This window comes from Pholcus phalangioides, unplaced genomic scaffold (assembly GCF_987345545.1).
Source record: "Pholcus phalangioides strain wild (caught in Gottingen) unplaced genomic scaffold, Ppha-v1.0 ptg000001l_1, whole genome shotgun sequence".
Classification (NCBI taxonomy): Eukaryota; Metazoa; Arthropoda; class Arachnida; order Araneae; family Pholcidae; genus Pholcus; species Pholcus phalangioides.
Genome location: NW_028301594.1, coordinates 16,547,125 through 16,553,846, shown reverse-complemented (window position 1 = coordinate 16,553,846; position 6,722 = coordinate 16,547,125). Strand labels below are relative to the sequence as shown.

At 34.3% G+C, this 6,722-nt stretch overlaps 1 long non-coding RNA gene across 1 annotated transcript; it reads right to left on the bottom strand.

Annotated features, from left to right (window-relative positions):
• Nucleotides 1-1,073: 1,073 nt before the first annotated feature.
• LOC149089967 (uncharacterized) lies at nt 1,074-5,658 on the bottom strand. Its single transcript, XR_016192530.1, has 3 exons — nt 5,612-5,658; nt 2,988-3,151; nt 1,074-1,434 (listed from the first exon to the last, which is right to left on the bottom strand). It is a non-coding gene; the product is annotated as an uncharacterized LOC149089967 (long non-coding RNA).
• Between the last annotated feature and the right edge of the window lie 1,064 nt (nt 5,659-6,722).

Sequence of the window (6,722 nt, the reverse complement as noted above, 5' to 3'; positions counted from 1 at the left end):
ACATCGTATGTTAGATGAATAGCTGACCGATGACAGTCCCAATTAAGGCGACTTCATATTAAGGAGTTCTAGTCCCAATAGCCCATAAGTTGACGTCATGGCTTCAACAGGTGGAGGGAGGGGAGGGAGCATTACTTTGGTTTTTTTTTTTTTCTTTTACACCAAATAGGCATTGCAAAAAACCATGGCAAGTTATTTTAGAGATATTAAAGCAAAAAACATCTCCAAAATTGAAAAAAAATCTTTCTCTAATTGACGTGAACCTATCGAATACAATACTCAATATTTGAAAATTTTGAGAATAATATGTCGTTATTATGAAAATTGGTTTATAAATAATTTTTATATTTAAACGTTACAGAGAGTTTTGATATAATTATTCTTTAATTTCAGCTAGCACTGTTTTACACGCTAGCTAATTACATATCAATATTCGAATAAATCGAACTCCGACCTAACCTTGAAGCCACAAACCCCACCTACACCTTGTGCACCTAGTTGTTCAATTTCCTTTTTTTTCCTTCTGATATCATAATTTATGTTAAATGTGCACCTGAGCTCTGACTATCTTTCAAACCGAGCACAACTCAGGTGTATCACCATCGATGGGCGATTTACTACCTAGTGAGTTGTGTCGGAAATGTAACTGTGTGTGCACCTAACAATCTCAGTGCGTATGTAGTGTTGTGTTTGATTTTTCAGTGCCGCCATCTATATTTCAGAAGTGAAGTGAGTAATGTGTTATGATTGAATTACATTTGTACTGTTTGTAGGTCTGTTGGTCTCTGGCAAGACTTTTTAAAGGGGGAAATCAGCTCTGACTATATGGAGTCCATTACGGAAATTATACATATTAATAATTTTACTATTTTAAAAGATATCAGTTTCATATTTAAGCTGAATATTTTGGGTATTCGCTCTAGCTTTTCAATAAATGCATTCAATTCGCTTTCATCCTAATGCTATTTAAATCTATATCAGTAATTTATGCATATTGATCCGATAGTTTTTCTCTTACCAACAAATCCCAAAAAATCACAAACAAAAGAACACAAATAATGACAAGAAAGAGGTATTTTTTTTAAGGAAATATTTAATGAAAAAGATAGCTTTGCGAAACTTCTCTGGAAGTAAAAAAGCTTTTTCAAAAGCGACATCATTTTCTTGATTACGTTCGATGGTATTACAAACAAAATGGGCGCTTCTTTTACTTTTTTCGGGAGGCCTGTTTCCAAAAGACGGTCGTCCAAGATGTATTTTCATGTGCTCATTGTATCTCATAATGAGGTCACTGGATGTCTTGAATGTAAAGATAATAAGAGAGAGCGCGAAGAGGGCCAGGAAAGAAGGCGGATATGCGTCCTGCATTGGCATGCTAAGTCCTGTCCGTGTCCGTTTTTTGTTCGTAGTCCAATGTCCGGTCCGGTCGTTATCCTGGAAAAAATTTGAAGAAAAAGGAATAAGATTCTAGCAGTCATTAATTTTTTGATTTCATTAATAGCCAAGACCATATATTGAGATATATGATTCGGGAGAGTGTAAGCATGCATACCAGAAGTTTTCAACTGTTTGTCCTTTGAAATTTTGAAATTAATGAAACCAGCGACGCATTAAGTGCATTTATAATAGGACTGTAAGTAGGTTCGTACGACCCTTCTCGGAAGCCCCGCAAATCATGTTTGGGTTGAAAAACATAGCTCAAGAACTCCCTGGCTGTAAGCGGATTTGTACGACCCATCTCGGAAGCCTCTACGACCCAAAATTGGGTCACGACCCTTAGGTTAAGAACCTCGGATGTAAACAAATTGATATTCTGTTATATCTAAATTTCAACCTCGTTATTACGCCAGGGACAATTTTGCCCAAAGACCAATGATGCAGTTGAGATGGAGGGCCACGTTAATAGAGCATTATCACAAGTCTTTCGCTATAAAGTTAATAGTTGAAAACAATTTGTTGCTGTATCATAATCCAGTTTCCCTGATTTCTGCTACTATGATATGTTATTATTAAAAATATTTTTGGCAATATTATGCGGGTTTTCTCGTGATTACTTTATAATGTAAATTTCTATTATCTCGCCTGTATCTCAATATTTCTCCGGAAATTCACGAGATGCGTTTCAGAACGAACCAGAAGTTACAAAAGTTATTATTACTAGACAAAATAATAATCATGAAAATTATTATTATTATTAAAATACAAAAAATATAGCCGTTGTTATGACATAGCTCGTGTAGGGGATGCCTAGTTTCCTCGGTGTTTCACCAAGAGTTCATCGGGTATAACTGATTATTGAAAAGCACTGCCTTGTAATAGCAATACGTTGAGAATATTCTTTCCATGTGTCCCTGGATTTCAGAAATTATTTCAGGTAAGAAAACCTTTAGGAAAAACCCACCGAAAAATAATGTTTCCGACAAGAATATCATTGCCAGTGATATAACTATTAGTACCGAATCATCAAATTTATACTGAATTTCTCGCTGCTAATCTCATATTGCAAAGTACTGTATGATAGGTTAAAATTATGATAGGATAAAAGTATGATAGGTCTTAAAATTTCTATTTGTAAAATGTAACTGATAAATCTGCAAAGAAATTAAGTTATAACGATACTTCGGCTACTACTAAACTCTGCTGATTCCCATGGAAAATAGTGTAAATGAACCTTGCTTACAACGTCGATGAAAATAAAACCATTTTTCCCGGCAAATTACGGTTACCCTAATCGTAATGACATTTCGTATTTGATTGCATTTGATTAAATTTTTCATACTTGAAAGGGTTTGAAAACACCATCCTCGGTTGTAACGACACCTCGGTTATAACGAGAAAATTTTACAAAATCGACGATGTCGTTATAACCGAGTCTGACTGCATCTCCGCACTCATTTTCTGCACTATTCAAAATCACAAAGCCGTTATTCTAGCCATAATAAATTTATATTCATCATATGAATCAATAAAATTTTAAGGAAACTTACCATTTGCTTCAAGCAACCTACTTCCAGTAGGCGGCGTATGGGCTGGCCCATGCGTGGTTATAGGCATATGGGTATACAGCACCGTTGTAATATCCTGGGTAGTTGTAGGATACGTACTGAGCCATGGTGCAAACGACCAAAGCGATGACAACAAGGAGGAAAAACTAAAAAAGAAATAAAAATATAATTACCGTAAAATAGAGATTGTATTAGGAAAGAAATGGTGACAAAAGATTATCTAAAAGAATCTTTAGCAGTGATTTTACGTTACAGTTACGGAAATGCTTCGACATTCAAAATTTATGGCAACGCGATTTCAATTCAAACCCAAAAGTGGTTGGTTCTGTCTTTACTTGTTAGATAAGGGCAGGGGTTGGTACTGAAAACAAAATTCTGAGAAAGGTTGGGTAGGATAAATAAATTTGAAAGACTGTATTTTAGATCAGTGTTTCTCAACCGCCTTGCCGTGACATCAATCATATCGTAAAAATAATAGTCCGTACAAATCTTAACCCCTTAAGCGTCATTGACGAGATATCTCGCTATCTCAAAAGTCTGTTATTTTAGCATTGACAAGACCAGATATTTTTTAAGCCCAAGTGGCGTGGTCGTAAGATGCTCTTCTACCACCGTGCAGGTTGCCGTCACGGTCCCATGTTCAAACCGGGGGGGGGGGGGGACTGTAAACTGTAAATAAGATATTTTCCCTAACGAGCTTAAGGCGACCGCCGATGGGTGGCACCTTCATTTCCAACCCAACTCATTAATGGCAGTAAATTTCAATATAGTGATATGGTCAGAGTTGGTGTTAGGTGAAGTAGTAGCAGATACTTTGTATATAAAGTTAATTACTCAATCGAGAACACTTTTCGCTATAGTCCTTAGTTTGCACCTACTGAAAATCGGAAGAGAGCTTACTTCATTAAAGAAGGTATGGCATTTTAAAGGTTTAGTGCTGTGACGCTTAAAGTGTTAAGAAGAACTAAGGTATCACCCGGTATTACCCAGCCGTGGTCTCACAAAAGTTGAGAACCATTGCTCTAGATCAGCGGTTCTCAACCTTTTTTGACTCGCGGAGCACTTTATGATCTATAATTTCTATGGCGGAGCCCCGTAGGCCTATTTTTTTAATTATTCGACTAAGTTACTGATTTATTTGCGTTATTTAAAATATTTATAACTTTTTTTTTTTCAAATTTACTGTTCTTTTTTACTTTCTTCGAGCGGCCGCGGAGCACCGGTTGAGAATCACTGCTCTAGATTATCATTAACATATTTATCTCAAAACACTCAGATTCAAATCTACTTCGGAATAAATTGTGAGATATGTGTAATTTGTGAATTTGAGAAGCGTGTTATATAGAATTACTAATGAATTTAATTTTCTAGCGTGACATTTCTGGAATAAATTGACATTTTATTGAATTTAAATTCATCATTTATGCATCATTGATCATCATCAATGTCGACTGCTCAAAATCATTTTGCAATCCATTTTTATCAATCATTTTAGTTAGAAAAGTCATTTCAAAGAAACCAAATAAAGTTTATATAGTGCCGGGAAGATTAAAACCTAAGAGCAAGGAACCAAGAATTACTGATATAAGTAATCACTGAGGCTCGGATTTTTATGACCTAAAGATGAAACGTCTTTGCTGATCGGTTTAAAAAATTGAAGTTCAGTTTTTTAACCGATCAGCAACGACGTTTCATCTTTAGGTCGTAAAAACGTGAGTCCTAGCAATCACACACACACACACCACCACTACCACATAAGCTTACCCTCATTTGAGTATCCATGATAACAATTTCAGTATCGTTAATTACGCGTTTCAATATAAATTATAATATAAATTAGTTCCAGTTTCGCTCGAGGTATCTGTTATCAATTATAGATAATACTTTCTGATTTTCTGTGTACCTAAAACGATTTTTTTCATTTTTTTCTGAAAAACAATTTATTTTTTCTAATATATACTGTAATCTGTTATTCTAAAATGTTCTAGAAACCTGAGCGCACTTACAAAAAAATCGGATATATTAAAATATGTCTCTCTCTCTCTCTCTCGGAAACTGCAAGGCGCGGCCTCTCTCTAGAGAAGCGTCAAAGTTTTGTGGAAAAGGCTCTATAAAAATTCAGAATGTTTGAGTTTTTTTAACATAATTTTTTGATAATACTTTTTGACATTTTGGTAGGGGATCCATACTTTTGGAAAAATCAGAACGAGCATAAACATACAAATACAGCTTAGGACAGTTGCCACGGTTTGAATTTTGAAAACTCGTACGATACCAAAGAATTGTGAGAAATGAATCCTCCGACCCCAATTATGAAAATAAGTTGACATTTTTGGCTAGTATTTAATTGAAATTAAAGATGTTTATAACTCCTGAGTCATAATCACACCTGTGTATGCAACTTATAGCCGATCAAGACGCTTTGCGTCTAAAACCTGTAGAATCAGAAGCTAGTTAGCTAAAGGATTTTTCTAGCTACTAAATCATTCTAGGAACAATACTCGAGGATTTTTTAAGGTATATTTCTATTAGGTTAGATTTATAACAGTATGAATCAGTTTTTTAAAAAAAAAAGATAGCCAAATTTCAAAATGAAAAAGACTTACCAAGTAGTTCATCTTGGAATGTTTGAGAATATCGCTACCTCACTGCAGAAGATAGAGAATAATTTCGGTAGGTCCAGGGTCCAGCTTTTATAGGAAAATTCTGGAATTCTTCAAGTGCATGCGCAAGTTGTGGGGAAAAAAATCTGAATCAAAAAATAACGAAAACTGGGAGGAAAAAAACCCGTATGTAAAAAATAAAAAATTATTCTATGTATGTATGTATATATCAGGACACACACACATACTACTTGTCCCAGGATTTCAAGGTGACCAGCGATTATTCTCAAACTAGGTGGAGCCCTTTGCACGTCATCATCATCATCATGTAGGTTGTGTAATAACACAATATTATTATTAAAACGGAAGATCATCTTGACCTTGGTATGTCCCTTACAATAAGAAAGTTCTCTCTCTCTCTCTCTCTCTCTCTTTTTTTTTTTTAATAGATCGCCATCTTGATATTTAACATGTAGGAAACTTTCTTCAACCACTTTGCACATAAATTGTATTCATTTAAATTCCCCAACATTTCTCATGAGGGGAAAAAAAATCATGAATTCGCTTTGAATTTTAATTATTTCGTGATGAATCACGAAAGTGGACGTGCATGCATATGTTTTACAAATTAATGTCACCTCACAAGTAAATATCCCAATTTTGTAGATGAAAATGCATCAATGAAAACCGAGAAGATCAAGGAAAAATAATCGAGAATAAATTCAAATTCTGAAAATTTTCATAGAGCACACGTAATTATCAACATCTTAGTTCTTTCATACGTAATAAGCAAACTCTAATATCATCATAAGCAAATATTTGTTTCCTTCCACGATTGATAATTGTAGTATTAAAACAAGGTTTCATTAATTTAAATTATACTTACAAATTTTGCTCTTGTTTCTTATCATAATCGATGATATTAATAACATCACATAAAAGTTTTATTAATTGAAAATTTTTACAAACTTTTAAATGGCTCAAAATGTATCAAAATTATTATGTACAGGGTGTTTCAAAAAGAATCGTCCGATTTTAAAAAATCATAGCTATTCAGCTTTTAATCAGTTTTGATCGAATAATGTATAGGTAGAAAGAGGGGGAAATCTCGAGT